The 16,157-nt window shown below is 42.5% G+C and overlaps 1 protein-coding gene across 1 annotated transcript in view; it reads right to left on the minus strand.

The window, feature by feature from the left end:
- Positions 1–16,157, minus strand: part of LOC126942371 (zinc finger protein 98-like) — a 283,769-nt gene that overhangs the window by 138,857 nt on the left and 128,755 nt on the right. The gene's annotated exons all lie outside the window — the stretch shown is intronic.

Raw genomic sequence — 16,157 nt, forward strand, 5'->3', positions numbered from 1 at the left:
AACAGAAAGCAGCAATATGTAACTGAGTCTGCATTTATTTTTATTAATTAATTAATTTATTATTATTATTATTTTGAGATAGAGTCTTGCTCTATTGCCCAGGCTGGAGTGCAGTGGTGAGATCTGCACTTACTGCAACCTCTGCCTCCCAGGTTCAAGCTATTCTTCTGCCTCAGCCTCCTAAGTAGCTGGAACTACAGGCATGCACCACCATGCCTGGCTGACGGTTTTGTTTTTTTTTTTTTTTTTTTTGTATTTTTTGTAAAGTCAGGATCTTACCATGTTGGTCAAGCTGTTCTTGAACTCCTGACCTCAAATGATCTGCCCACCTTGGCCTCCCAAAGCGCTGGGATTACAGAAGTGAGCCACCGCACCCCACCCTTCCTTTTGCATTGTAAGTACTTCAGCATGCAAATAATTACCTTGGATAATCAAGTTTCTGTCAAAAGAACTTATGTATCTTTTAGTATTTATCATTCTGTATTGCTAAATTTAATTCTACCTTTGTGTCCAACTTTCATGTGCTCCTAAAATGAGCTTTACTCTGAACAAATCTATGTGTACTTTTAACCGAAAATTTAAAAAATAAACCTTTGCCAAAGCAAAAACAAAGCAATGAATCTCAAGTTACAAACAAAGACAATCCTGAGTCAAAAAGAATGACAAAAGGTTTATTTAGCTGTTAACGTAATTTACATATATTTCAAAAAAGCAGGGAAAAATATCTACATACAGTCTAAATGCTTTAATAAAACAGATGAACAAAATATCCTCCCTTACTTTCATGTATGTGAATAAAGCCTCTTATTTTTAATTTACATTTTCTCCTAAAACAACCAGGTCACTGGACATGTTCTTGAACTCTTGGACATCTGAATTGTGAACCTGAAAGAATGTTTATGGTAAAAAAGCAGAAGAGAGAAAGGTGCTATAATAAATTGATGGGTGCACATAAATAAATCAGGTTGTCAGAGATCTATGAAGAGAATGAGATACTGACACAATAATAGTGGGAGTCTACAACACCTACGGGCACTAACAGACACATTATTGAGGCAGAAAATTAACAAAGATATTAAGACCTAAACTCAACACGTGACTAAACAGTCCTAATAGACTTCTACAGATCTCTCCATCTAAAAACAACATAGTATAGTCTTCTCATCATTACATGCCACATACTCTAGAACAACACACAGAGGCCACAGCTTGATAAAAATGTAATTCAATACAAAGAAAATCATTTGAATCATACAATTACATGGAAATTAAACAACCTGCACTTGAATTACTTTTGGGTAAATAATGAAATTAAGGCAAGAACCAAGAAGTTCTTTGAAAAAAAATGAGAACAAAGATACAACATACCTGAATTTTTGCAACACAGTTAAGGCAGTGTTAGGAGAAAAATTTATAGCATTAAATGCTTATATTGAAAAGTCAGACTTCAGTTTAACAACCTGACATCATAAATAAAAGACTGAGAGAAGCAAGAGCAAATCAACCCCTTAGCTAGCAGAAGACAAGAAATAACCAAAATCATTTCTGAATGGAAGATTTTGACATGAAAAACTATACAAAAGATCAAGAATTGCAGGAGTAAAATCTTAAAAAAAAAAAAAAAAAAGAAAAATTATCAACAAAATATTGGCAAACCAAATTGAGCAGGACACCAAAAACCTAACCGACTATGATCAAGTAGGGTTTATTTTGGGGATGCAAGGCTAATTCAACATACGTGAGGTGGGGTGTGGTGGCTCACGCCTGTAATCCCAGCACTTTGGGAAGATGAGGCAGGTGATCACCTGAGGTCAGGAGTTCAAGACCAGCCTGGCCACCATGGTTAAACCCCATCTCTACTAAAAATACAATAATTAGCCAGGAGTGGTAGCTGGCACCTGTAATCCAGCTGCTTGGGAGGCTGAGGCAGGAACCTAGAGGCAGAGGTTGCAGTGAGCTGAGATGGCGCCACTGCACTCCAGCCTGGGCAACAGAGCGAGACTCCGTCTCAAAAAAAAAAAAAAAGAAAAAAAAAACCAAAAATCACAGATGAATTAAAAATGTGATCATCACATAAACAGAACTAAAGACAGAAAGCACAAAATTATGTCAATAGATGCAGAAAAGGCTATCAATATAATTTAACATTTTTATGTTAAAAAGCCTCAACAAACTAGGCATGGAAGGTGCATACTTGAAAATAATGAGTTATCGGCTGGGAGCAGTGGCTCACACCTGTAATCCCAGCACTTTGGGAGGCTGAGGCAGGAGGATCACGAGGTCAGGAGATCGAGATCATCCTGGTTAACAGAGTGAAACCTCGTCTCTACTAAAAATACAAAAAAATTAGCCAGGCGTGGTGGTGGGCGCCTGTAGTCCCAGCTACTCGGGAGGCTGAGGCAGGAAAATGGTGTGAACCCAAGAGGCAGAGCTTGCAGTGAGCCGAGATCGCACCACTGCACTCCAGCCTGGGCGACAGAGCAAGACTTCGTCTCAAAAATAAAAAACAAAATAAAATAAATAATAATAATGAGTTATCTATCACAAACCCACAGCCAACATACTGAATACACATAACCTGGAATCATTTTTCTTTGAAAACTGGCACAAGACAAGGATGCCTCCTCTCAACACTCCTATTCAGCATAAAATTGGAAGTCCTGGCCAGAGCAATTAGGCAAGATAAAAAAAATAAAAGGCATACAAACAGGAAGAGAGGAAGTCAAAACTTATTTCTGTTTACAGATGACATAATGCTGTATCTGAAAAACCCTATAATCTTGGCAGAAAAGCTTTTCAAACTGACAAAAAATTTCAGTAAAATTTCAGAATACAAAATAACTATACAAAAATTAGCAGCATCCCTGTAAATCAAAAAAAAAAAAAAAAAAAAAAAAGCATGCCAAAAGACAAATCAAAAATGGAATCCAATTCACAATCACTACAAGAAGAACAAAATATCTAGGACTATAGCTAACCAGGGAGGTGAAAGATCTTTATGACAACACTGAAAACACTGCTTAAAGAACTCAGAGAAGGGCCAGGCGCAGTGGCTTACACCTGTAATCCCAGCACGTTGGGAGGCCGAGGCGGGCTGATCACCTGAGGTCGGTAGTTCAAGACCAGCCTGACCCATATGGAGAAACCCCGTCTCTACTAAAAATACAAAATGAGCTGGGGTGGTGGCGCACGCCTGTAATCCCAGCTACTCGGGAGGCTGAGGCAGGAGAATCGCTTGAACCTGGGAGGCGGAGGTTATGGTGAGCCGAGATTGTGCCATCACAATCCAACCTGGGCAAAAAGAGCAAAACTCCGTCTCAAAAAAAAAAAAAAAAGTCAGAGATGACACAGAGAAATGGAAAACCATTTTACGCTCATGGATAGAAAAGATCAATATTGGCCAGGCAAAGTGGCTCACACCTGTAATCCCAACACTTTGGGAGGCTGAAGTGGATGGATCACGAGGTCAGGAGTTTGAGACCAGCCTGCCAACATGGTGAAACCCCATCTCTACTAAAAATACAAAAATTAGCCGGGCGTGGTGGCAGGCGTCTGTAATCTCAGCTACTTGGGAAGCTGAGGCAGAGAACTGCCTGAACCCGGGAGGCAGAAGTCACAGTGAACCGAAATCATAACACTGCACACTAGCCTGGGTGACAGAGCAAGACTCCATCTCAAAAAAAAAAAAAAAAGAAAGAAAGAAAGAAAAGATCAGTATTATTAAAATGGTCATACTGCCAAAAAATTACAGATTTGTTATTTTTATCAAACTACCAAAAGTATTTCTTAACAGAATGAAAAAAACAAAACAACAAATTTTACAATTGTGGAACGAAAAAAGGGCCCAAATAGCCAAGCCAATCATAACCGAAAAGAACAAAGCTGAAGTCATTACATTACCTGAATTCAAACTGTACTACAGGGTACAGTAAACAAAGCAACATGGTACTGGTACAAAAACAAACTCATAGACCAACACAACAGACAGCCCATAATAATGCCACACACTCACAACTATCTAGTCTTTGGCAAAGTTAACAAGAGGAATCTGGAGAGAATTCCCTATTTAACAAATGATACTGGAATACCTAGCTAGCACTATGTAGAAGATTGAAACTGGACCCTTTCATTACACTATATACAAAAATCAACTCAAGATAAAGATTTAAATGTAAAATGTCAAATTATATATTTTTAAAAATCCATGAAATACCATTCTAGACATAGAAGCCGGCAAAAATTTTAAAATAAAGATACCAGAAGCAATTGCAACAAAAGTAATAATTGACAAATGGAAGCTAATTAAGCTAAAAAGCTTCTTCACAGCAAAGGAAACCATCAACACAGTAAACAAACAACACACAGAATAGAAGAAAATATTTGCAAACTATGCTTTTGACAAAAGTCCAATATCCATAGGTAAACAAGTTTACAGAAAAAAAAAAGACCTCACTAAAAGGTAAACAAAAAACATGAAAAAGATGTTTTTTTTCAAAGAAGACATACATGTGGCTAACAAGCATATAAAAAATGCTCATCACTAATCAATCATTAGAGAAATTCAAAGAAAAACCACAGTGAAATATCATCTCACACCAGTGAGAATGGCTATTACAAAGTCAAAAGATAACAGATGCTGGCAAGGTTACAGAGAAACAGGAATGCTTATACCAGTGGGAGTGTAAATTAGTTCATTATAAAAAGCAGTGTGACGATTCCTCACAGAACTAAAACAGAATTACCTTTTGACCCAGCAACCTCATAATTGGGCATATACCCAGGAAAATACAAATTATTCTATCATAAAGACATACACATGTTCATTGCAGTACTATTCACAATAACAAAGATATGGAATCAACCTAAATGCTTCTCAATTGTATACCGGATAAAGAAAATATGGTATGGCTGGCCATGGTGACTCACACCTGTAATCTCAGCACTTTGGGAGGCCGAGGCAGGTAAACAGCCTGAGTTCAAAAGTCTGAGGCCACCCAGCGCAACATGGCAAGACCCCATCTCTACAAAAAATACAAAAAAAAAAAAAAAATTAGCCAGGCCTGGTGGTGTGTACCTGTAGTCTCAGCTACGTGGGGGGCTAAAGTAAAAGAGGATTGCTTGAGCCTGGGAAGTTGAGGGTGCAGTGAGCTGAGATCATGCCATTGCACTCCAGTCTGGACAACAGAGTGAGACCATGTCTTCAAAAAGAAAATAAAATAAAAGGTTTAGGCCAGGCGCAGTGGCTTACGCCTGTAATCCCAGCACGTTGGTAGGCCAAGACAGGAGGAACACAAGGTCAGGAGTTCGAGACCAGCCTGACTAACATGGTGAAACCCCGTTTCTACTAAAAACACACACACAATTAGCCGGGCATGGTGGCAGGTGCCTGTAATCCCAGCTACTCTGGAGGCTGAGGCAGGAGAATAGCTTGAACTCCGGAGGCGGAAGTTGCAGTAAGCCAAAACCATGCCACTGCACTACAGCCTGGGCAACAGAGCCAGACTCCATCTCAAAAAAACCAAAACAAAAAAATTAATAAAAATAAAGTATGGGCCAGGCGCGGTGGCTCACGTTTTTAATCCCAGCACTCTGAGAGGCCGAGGCGGGAGGATCATGAGGTCAGGAGATAGGGACCATCCTGGCTAACACCAGTCTCCATGAAAAATACAAAAAACTAGCCGGGCGCGGTGGTGGGCACCTGTAGTCCCAGCTACTGGGGAGGCTGAGGCAGGAGAATGGCGTGAATCCGGGAGGCAGAGCTTGCAGTGAGCGGAGACCGCGTCACTGCTCTCCAGCCTGGGCACAGAGCAAGACTCCTTCTAAAAAAATTAAATAAATAAAATAAAGTATGGGGTCCGGGTGCAGTGGCTCACACCTGTAATCCCAGCACTTTGGGAGGCCGAGGTGGGTGGATCACTTGAGGTCAGGAGTTGGAGACCCCGTCTCTACTAAAAACAGAAAAATTAGCCAGGCGTGGTGGCGCACACTTGTAATCCCAACTACTCGGGAGGCTGAGGCAGGAAAATCGCTTGAACCCAGGAGGTGGAGGTTGCAGTGAGCCAAGATCGTGCCACTGCACTCCAGCCTGGGAGACAAGAGAGAAACTTCATCTCAAATAAATAAAATAAACATCATAAAATACTGTGTGGCCGTTAAAACATGCACGCGCACACACACGCACATACACACACACAGAAGATCATGTCCTTTGAAGCAACATGGATGAAGCTGGAGACCATTACTCTTAGAAAACTAACGCAGCAGCAGAAAACCAAATGCATGTTATTCTAAGTAATAGCTGAGGATGGGCACAGTGGCTCACGCCTGTAATCCCAACACTTTGGGAGGCCGAGGCGGGCAGATCACCTGAGGTCCAGAGTTCGAGACCAGCCTGACCAACATGGAGAAACCCCATCTTTACTAAAAATACAAAATTGGCCAGGCGTGGTGGCACATGCCTGTAATTCCAGCTACTCGGGAGGCTAAGGCAGGAGAATTACTTGAATCCAGGAAGCGGAGGTTGTGGTGAGCCAAGATCACACCACTGCACTCCAACCTGGACAATAAGAGCAAAATTTCATCTCAACAACAACAACAAACAATTAAGTAAGAGCTGAATAATAAGAACACATAAAAACAAAAAGGGAACAACAGACACTGAGGCCCAGTTGAGGTTGGAGAATGGGAGGACAAAGAGGATCAGAAAAAGTACCTGTTTGGTGCTATGCTTAGTACCTCAGTGACAACATAATCTGCACACCATCCCCCATTACACAATTTTAGCTGTATAACCTGCATGTGTACCCCTGAACCAAAAAATAAAAGGTAAAAGAGTAAAAATCTATGAGTGGGAAACAGTGCAATGTAGGTGGAAGAACTGGTTTGTGCTACAGATAGCGGCTCAGGTAGAGGTATACTCTGATGGATTTTGTGTTTACGCAGGCAGATGAGATGATGAACAGTTGGTCTAGAACCCTCAGTTGGTAGGGAAAACAGGTTGCTGTTACAGATTCAGTGTCTGGGGGTTGGGATATGCCAGGAGACTTGTAGACACTTTTGTAGGTTTTTGTCAAGAAACACTAGAATCAAAAATGCTGTTGTAAAATTTCTCAGGGTGGTGTCTAGTCCTGGGAGACGTCTGGACACATTAATATCTAGTGGGTTTGCTTGTGAGTGAGTGGGAATCCTGTGGTGACAGCTGTAGGAAAAGGGGTTTGCTGTCAGAGTTTCTTTCCTCTAAGTTTGGATCTTCTCACTCTGGGAGACCAGGAATCACAGGACAATGGGCAGTGTGACAGTCTATGTACAGGAGAGCAGAGCCTCCCATTCCCAGATAAACCAGAGTTTTATTCCAGGCCAGGCCTCTGTGATATCTTTTTTCTTATACCAAATCTGTAGAGTTTGCTGAACACCAAGCCATTGTCCAACACCAACTCATTGTCTAACATTTGAATTTGAATTCTGACAGCACCCAGAGTCAGCACAGACCCTGATTCAGGGCTCATTTTCACAATAATGTCCTAATGGCAGATGCCTGTCACAAACTCCATAGGCCCATCTATGCTTCTGAGCTACTGTTTAAAAATTATGGACTCCTGTAACCTCCCTCAAGTTTCATAATTTGATAGAGTTACTCACAGAACTCAGCAAAACGCTGTAGTTACATTTACCAGCTTATACAAAATACAACCCCCAAAAAAGTCAAATGTAAGAAATGTATAAGACAAAGAAAAAAATGGGGAAAGATGAAGCACATAGATAATACTGGTAAACAGCTGTGATTAATAAAAGTCTCTATCCTTTGTGTTCTCCAGAAACAGTTTATGGAAAGAAACACACTTTCCATTATGGCTTAGTTGGTGCTCTTTTTTCTTATCTATCACATAGCCAGACGCAGACTGCACATTTTCTTCTCGTTCTCATTTTTAAAAATCAGCTGGCCGGGAGCGGTGGCTCACGCCTGTAATCCCAGCACTTTGGGAGGCTGAGGCCGGTGGATCACCTGAGGTCAGGAGTTTGAGACCAGCCTGGCCAACATGGTGAAACCCCTCCTCTACTAAAAATACAAAAAAAAATTAGCCAGGCATTTTGGAAGGTGCCTGTAATCCCAGCTTCTTGGGAGGCTGAGGCAGAAGAATTGCTTGAACCCAGGAGGCGGAGGTTGCAGTGAGTGGAGATCACACCACTGCACCGCAGCCTGGGTGACAGAACGAGACTCTGTCTCAAAAAAAAAAAAAAAAAAAAAAAAAAAAAAAAAAAATCAGCTGAATTTTTCTTCAGTGGTCAGAATAAAATACTTTTTAATCAAACTTCACTTATCTCCTCCCCACAGGCTCCTTAACATTCAGCTACACTCAATCTGTGTCAAAATACAACCCCATTTTATGTCCTTCCTAAGGACATGCGGACTTCAGGGTAAAACATTAATCTAGAATATGACTTTTTCACCCTCCATTTGCCATTTCCCTCCCACCTTCATTCTAATCTCGTTTGTTCCTTCCTTGTCTGCCTGAACTTGCAATTTTTAAAGATCTTATAGGTATTTTCTTCTGTTACAATACTCCTTTGGAATTTAATTTTTACATTAATCTAACTTTGGTTTATCTTAAATGGTCTAGAAACTGCTTCAAAACAATAACCACTTCATCTTCACAAAAATCCTGCCAGTTCTTTTCCTTCTGAACCTTAACTGCATCTGCCTGTGGGTCCCCAGCTTTCCAGGGTTCTGTAGCTTCTCTCACTATAAAGGTTTCTTCCATGGCTGGGGTGAGCAGGCTGGGACATCTGCAAGAGAGGCTCTTCAGAAAAAAACTAATTGGGCCATTAATAACCCCCTTTTGCAGGCTCAATATTAATTAGCCTTAGCTTGGAGTCACTAGGCTCATGCTTTGATTTCCATTGTCAGAGTTATTAACTTGGTTTTCAAAACTACGTGTGTGAAAAATTCAGTAACATTACTCAAACACAATGTTCATATAAGGGAATGAAATTATACGGCGATTCCATTTTATACGTCAATGAGAAAAGCAAAAGTATCAATTCCTTTCAGACAATACATGTCTATTTCCATTAAAAATCACGTAGTAACAATTAGTCATATGGGAACATTTCTAGAAGGTACCAAGTTTTATCTCATAAAATTTAGCATGAAACTCAGAAGTCAAGATAACAAGATACAGAACAGAGATATTCACTGTCACAAATTTACCCTGCAATAAAAGGAAATGATATTTTATGAATCTGTGTAACGTACTTACCAATTACCTATCACATTTTCTTGTGGAAATGTATTCTGTTTCTTGTTTTTTGTTTTTTTAAGACGGAATATTGCTCTTTCCCCCAGGCTGGAATGAAGTGGCACAATCTAGGATCACTGCAACCTCCGCCCCCGGGTTCAAACAATTTTCCTGCCTCAGCCTCCCCAGTAGCTGGTATTATAGAAGCCCACCACCACGCCCAGCTAATTTTTGTATTTTTAGTAGAGATGGGGTTTCACCACATTGGCCAGACTGGTCTTGAACTCCCAACCTCAGTTTATCCACTGGCCTCAGCCTCCCAAAAATGCTAGGATTACAGGCATGAGCTACCGCGCCTGACGGGAAACGTATTCATTTCCTACAGCCAAAATGCAGGAGAGATTTTCCCTATTGTTTTTCTTGGTAGCATTTTAAAAGCAAAGTCTTGCAATTCTGCTTGAAATCACCCAGTCATAAAAAACATACCTGAAAAGTTCCTAACCTCACTTTGGGAAAGAAAAAGATAAACAATAATTTTTAACAAATGGAATACATAATTTTTTCTGATATGCACAACTTTTATGCCCTATGTAAATACTATAAGTATTTTCTTACCTTTTAAGTTTTACTAATAAAATATAATTTACAGTTAAAAAACTAAAGTCAATATAAGTGAACAAATCTTTTCAAGGTGAAAAACCCAGGGAGTAGCAGTGTTGATTAGAAAACAGATATGTAGCCTGGGCACAGTGGCTCAGCCTGTAGTCCCAGCAGTTTCAGAGAATGAGGCAGGCGGATCACGAGGTCAGGAGTTCGAGACCAACCTGGCCAACATGGCGAAACCCCGTCTCTACTAAAATTACCAAAAAAAATTAGCCAGGTGTGGTGGTGCACGCCCATAGTCCCAGCTACTCAGGAGGCTGAGGCAGGAGAATCACTCGAACGTGGGAGGCGGAGGTTGCAGTGGGCCGAGATCGCGCCATTGCACTCCAGCCTGGGTGAGAGCTAGACTCCGTTTGAAAAAGAAAAAAAAAAAGAAAGAAAACAGATGTGTCTGACTCATGTGTCAATTCAGATCATCCAATCACTTGAGAGATTCTCCCACTCCATCCTGCTCACTTAAGTGCTCAGTGACCACTCTCTGAAGAGACAGTGCACTATGCTCAAGTGAGTGCCCCAAGTGTATTTTACTTTGCAAGTTTTTGAACCATCTCACTGAAGTCAGGTTTTCTCTTTCTTTTGTCTTTTGGGATACTATTTTTTCTTTCACAAATCTTAGAGCATTTAGAAGGCAGAAATTATTTCTGTTTTCCCCTCAATACCAGCATGTGATTGGTGGACCAGCAATCTGTCTCCAAGAAATGGAAGCTGGGTTGGGTGAAGATGATTTTAATGTCTCAAGGGGTTAGCTTTTCAAAGGAAGAGTACACCAAGAGATTTGTCTTTTCCCCAGGGTATCCACTTCAGAGGCTACACTCCCTACTTCAGGTTGTCCTGTGAAAGAAAATGACTTAGGAGCTGATATTCACTAGATACTCTAGCAGACATAGCCATAGCCGTTACCTTGGGTTATTCAGAAACAGTACTGAAACCTAGGACCAAGAAAAAACGACAGGGTTGCTGAGGACAAATCACCCCATAACGTTTGCAAAATAAAAACATCTTGACACTAAAACATTCTCATAAGATCTTTGTGCCTAAAGACAAAAGAAAAAGAGGCACAGAGATTTTTTACAATTCACTATCAGGGGATTATTCTTTGCTTTCTTCTCATGGGAAATATTTACAAACAGAAAACATTCCTCTTTCTTTTTCTTTTTTCAATTTTAAATAATTTTATTTAAGACACTGCATTTTCCACTTACAATACAGAGTTTATAAAGTGCAATGTTATTTCCTTCCCCTGTGCGTATGTTCCATACTCAAATATTGAGAATGCCCGGTAACTTACTATAACAGCTTAACTTTTTAAAACTGCCACAGAATTTCTACAAATTTAGGTCCTTCAAATGAGAAAACACATCTTTTTCAATATGCCATCTAATGCTTTGTCAAAAAATGATTAATTAAAATACAGTATCGAAAATGTACATTAAAGAACAAATAATAAAGTAGATTAGGGACAGGAAGTTGGCATTTGAGATTTTCAAAAGAAACTGAAAATTCAGTATTTTACTGCAAGCCAGAGTTAGGCTGGAGAAATGGGGTATGGGGGGTTGACTTGAGATCCTGCTTGGGACCCATGTGAAAAATGCAAGGGAAAATCAGTCCCATGTGGCGGCAAATAGACTGAGGTGGCTCCAGTCCCTGGATTCCTAATTTTTAAAAATCTAACTCAAATGCTTTTTTTTTTTTTTTTTTTTTTTTTTAGAAATTACTACATTGGGGGAAACAAAATTCAGGCTTAAAAAACAATAAACTGCAAGTAAGCTCTGGTTACACAACCAGGAAATTTGTAGGCTCAAGGTGAAAATTAAGAAACTACGTAAATGTACCTAACCGATTACTGAATTTGGGCATTTTCATCATGCATCTATCCTTCGAGATCTTTTCATGGGCCACAAACTACAACCCATAGCTGGGTGGGCTACAATTTTTGAACCGCTCCTTGTGTAAATTCTTAAGTATTTTCGCGATAACTCCCATACATTTTTAATAGGCTAAAAGAGGAACTAGGAACCCCATAAACCAAACCAAAGCTCTTTCCATTCATGAACCCTCACCCCAACACTCCGAGTCAGGATTCTCCCCTGACTACCCTCCCGTGGTCCCTGCACAATCTGGGAGAGACGCGGCGCTGCGGGTGCAGAGCGGCCCAGAGAGGGCTCCAGGCCAGGGCACAGTCACTGCGCAGGGAAGACACAGGACGGCCGGGGTCCGGCTGTCAGCGCAGTCGCCAATCTGATGGCTGAAGGGGACTGAGGCCGAGTTGGGTAAGGAGAACTCGGGGCGCAGATTGTGGAGCTGACTGCGGGGAGGCCTGAGTCCAGCCACAGCCCCTTCCCCTCTCTCCGGATGTCGGACCCGGCACTCTCACCATTTCTAGGCTTCCAGGGGGTCCTGGCATCTTCAGGATCTTCAGTACTTGTAGGTCCGGCGTGGATCTTCACTACTTGTAGGTCCAGGGTCACAGAGGCTGGGCCTCAACGAGCAGAAGACACAGAACCGCGAGGACCAGACCAGGAACTCCGGCTGCAACGAGAGACAAAGACCCCGCCATATCCCGGAAGCCGCCCTTTCCGCTCCAGCTGCGTGCCTGATTGGATGGTTCCCAGGCCAGCGCCGCTGACTGGATAACGTTAAGAACCCCCGTGCCGCGCCCTCACGCCCTGAGTGACAGAAGATGTGGCCAAATGCTGGGTTGAATGAAGAAAGAGTGACAGCCGAAGGTGCAGCCTTTTCAGGCAGGGCTTCCTCCCAGAGGTGAGCCAAGACCACTACAGAGGGTGTTAGCCTTTAACCTTGTGTATAAAGTCTCATGCATTTGTAAATACTATACTGTATCGCTGCTCACACATGAAAAGAATAGAATAATAATTATTTATAAATTTCTGCTTTTTTTTTTTTTTTTTTTTTTTTTGAGACGGAATCTCGCTGTGTCGCCCAGGCTGGAGTGCAGTGGCGCGACATCAGCTTACTGCAACCTCTGCCTCTCAGATTCAAGAGATTCTTCTGCTTCAGCCTCCTGAGTAGCTGAGATTACAGGCGCGCGCCACCACACCCCGCTAGTTTTTGTATTTTTAGCAGAGACAGGATTTTCACCATGTTGGTCAGGCTGGTCTCGAACTCCTGACCTAGTGATCCGCCCGCCTCGGCCTCCCAAAGCACTGGGATTACAGGCGTAAGCCACAGCGCCTGACCTAAATTTCGGCTTTTATAACCTTCCTGGCTCTGGTCTTTTGAACAGGCAACCTGAGATAGTTTTGTTTTGTGTTAAGATGGAGTCTTCCTCTGTCGCCCAGGCTGGAGTGCAATGGTGCGATCTTGGCTAACTGCAACCTCTGCCTCCCGGGTAGCTGGGATTACAGTCATGCGCCACCATGCCCAGCTAATTTTTTTGTATTGTTGTTAGAGACCGGGTTTCACCATGTTGGCCAGGCTGAACTCCCAGGTGATCCGACCGCTTCGGCCTTGCAAAGTGCTGGGATTACAAGCGTGAGCCACCGCGCCCAACTAACCTGAGATTTTTAAAAGGACACAATCCTTCCAAGTAAAGTGTGATCCACATGTGAATTTTAAATTTCCTATTAGCCAAACTTTAAAAACAAGAAACACACGGGGCACGGTGGCTCACGCCTGTAATTCCAGCACTTTGGGCCAAGGCGGGCAGATCACGAGGTCAGGTGTTCGAGATCAGCCTGCCCAACATGGTGAAACACCGTCTGTACTAAAAATGCAAAAATTAGCTGGGTGTGGTGGCAGGTCCCTGTAATCCCAGCTACTCGGGAGGCTGAGGCAGGAGAATCGTTTGAGCCTGGGAGGCAGAGGTCACAGGGAGCTGAGATTGTGCCACTGTACTCCAGTCTGCATGACAGAGTGAGACTGTCTCTAACATAAAAATAAAAATACTTTGGCCCGGCGCGGTGGCTCACACCTGTAATCCCAGCACTTTAGGAGGCTGAGGCAGGCAGATCACAACATCAGGAGATTGAGACCATCTTGACCAACATGGTGAAACCCTGTCTCTACTAAAAATACAGAAATTAGCTGTGCGTGGTAATGTGTTCCCCTAATCCCAGCTACTCAGGAGGCTGAGGCAGGGGAATCGACTGAAGGAGGGAGTTGGAGATTGCAGTAAGCCAAGATGGCGCCACTGCACTCCAGCCTGGGTGACAGAGTGAGACCCCATCTCAGAAAAAAATAAAAAATAAAAACACTTTTTAATATGTGTGGGCTATTTATGATTTTCAACACTGACTAAAAGTACTGTGCCTGAACCAATCTCTTACCTTGAAATCAAGTGACTATAGACAGATCTGCTAGGAAGACATTTCATTTCTTTCTTTCTTTTATTTTTTTATTTTTTAATTTCTTTTTTTGAGACGGAGTCTCGCTCTGTTGCTTAGGCTGGAGTGCAGTGGCGCGATCTTGGCTCACTGCAACCTCAGCCTCCTGGCTTCGAGCGATTCTGGTGTCTCAGCCTCTCGAGTAGCTGAGAATTCAGGGGTGCGCAACCATGCCCGGCTGATTTTTCTATTTTTAGTAGAGACGGGGTTTTGCCATGTTTGCAAGGCTGACCTCAAACTGCTGACCTCAGATGATTCACTCGCCTTGGCTTCCCAAAGTGCTGGGATTACAGGCATGAGCCACCCCACCTGGCCTGTATTTTGATTTTAAAAATAGCAGAGCTGCTGTTGAAGATTTCAAAGTCAGAAGCAGCCATGGGACAAATCTCAGAAGCACACGTGGAAATCACACACAGTGAATGCATCCCTCACCCTGAACCAATTGTTTTCACCCAAGTCTGCATGTAAAAATCACCTCGGGTGGGCGGGTCTTTAAAAATCCCCCAAACACGAGTTGCCACACCCCAATTAAATCAGGTTCCTGGAGTGGAAACTGGGCAACAGTGTAGTTTAAATATCTCTATGTGATGCCAGTGCAGCCAAGCTCAAATGCCTCTGCTGTAAACCAACACTTTTAGGTGACCTAGTTGCAAATTATTTCTCAAATGAATGAAAAAATGTTTATCCCTAAGACATGGCCTTTCAGTCTTACCAATATTACCAAATTAGTGTTCTTTGCAGAACCAACTTTGCTATTGGTTTTGTTCCTGAATCAACCCAGTTCCATATATATTGAGTGCACCCTATGTGCAAGGCACTGTGCTAGGTGCCCTGACATTGGTGATCATTACTGTGGAGGAAAATTTTTCTGGAATAAAGGTTGCATTCCCTCAAAATTAAAAACATGCCATGAACCGAATTGGGGCTAAAACAAAAAGACCTATGGTCTCACTCAAGAGTTAGGGCTTGGCTGGGTGCAGTGGCTCACGGCTGTAATCCCAGCACTTTGGGAGGCTGAGTCAGGCGGATCATGAAGTCAGGAGATCGAGACCATCCTGGCTAACATGGTGAACCCCTGTCTCTACTAAAAGCACAAAAAAAAGTAGCCGGGTGTGGTGGCACGTGCCTGTAGTCCCAGCTACTCAGGAGACTGAGGCAGGAGAATCGCTTAAACCAGCAGGTGGAGGCAGCAGTGAGCCAAGACCACGCCATTGCACTCTAGCCCAGGCAACACGAGCAAAACTCTGTCTGAAAAAAAAAACAACAACGCTGGAGTGGGGACTGTCAGAAGTTTGCACCTTATGCAAAGGACACAATGACACACCTAGTCCTGACTGGATTTTCCCACCTTATGTAAATGAAGCACCTCTCCTGACCAGCTTGTTTATAAAATCCCTTGGGCTTTTCACTTTAAAACGACAACTCTTTTTCCTGGGAGTCCTCTCTATGCCAGAGAGCTTTCTTCCCTTTGCTTATTAAAATTCTGCTCTAACCTCACCTTTGGAGTGTCTGCGCCTTGATTTCATTGGCTGTGAGACCAAGAACTTCGTGTGACACCCCAGATAATGAGGCCAGTTCCAGTGCCTTCTCAATGGTGGCCCACCAGTGACCCTCACAGCCAAAACACACATGGGGCAGAAACACCAGTCACCTGCCTGGGATGGTCAGGTGGGCAGGAGCAAGCAGGGACTCGGTGAGAAAACCAGAATGTGTGTTCAAGGGCAGGGACTGAGTGTTCAGCTGGGTTGGAAAATTCAGATTCTCTTTCAGGATGAGAAACTTCAAATAAGACAGGGCGTACGCTATAGAACTTCTCAAAACTTGGGAATCTGACCAATTCTCTGTGTTTCAGAACATCCTGAGAGACACAAACTAAAAGATTAAGCATTATTGACTAAACCTTGAAGGCTGCACA

This window comes from Macaca thibetana, chromosome 19 (genome assembly GCF_024542745.1).
Source record: "Macaca thibetana thibetana isolate TM-01 chromosome 19, ASM2454274v1, whole genome shotgun sequence".
Taxonomy (NCBI): Eukaryota; Metazoa; Chordata; class Mammalia; order Primates; family Cercopithecidae; genus Macaca; species Macaca thibetana.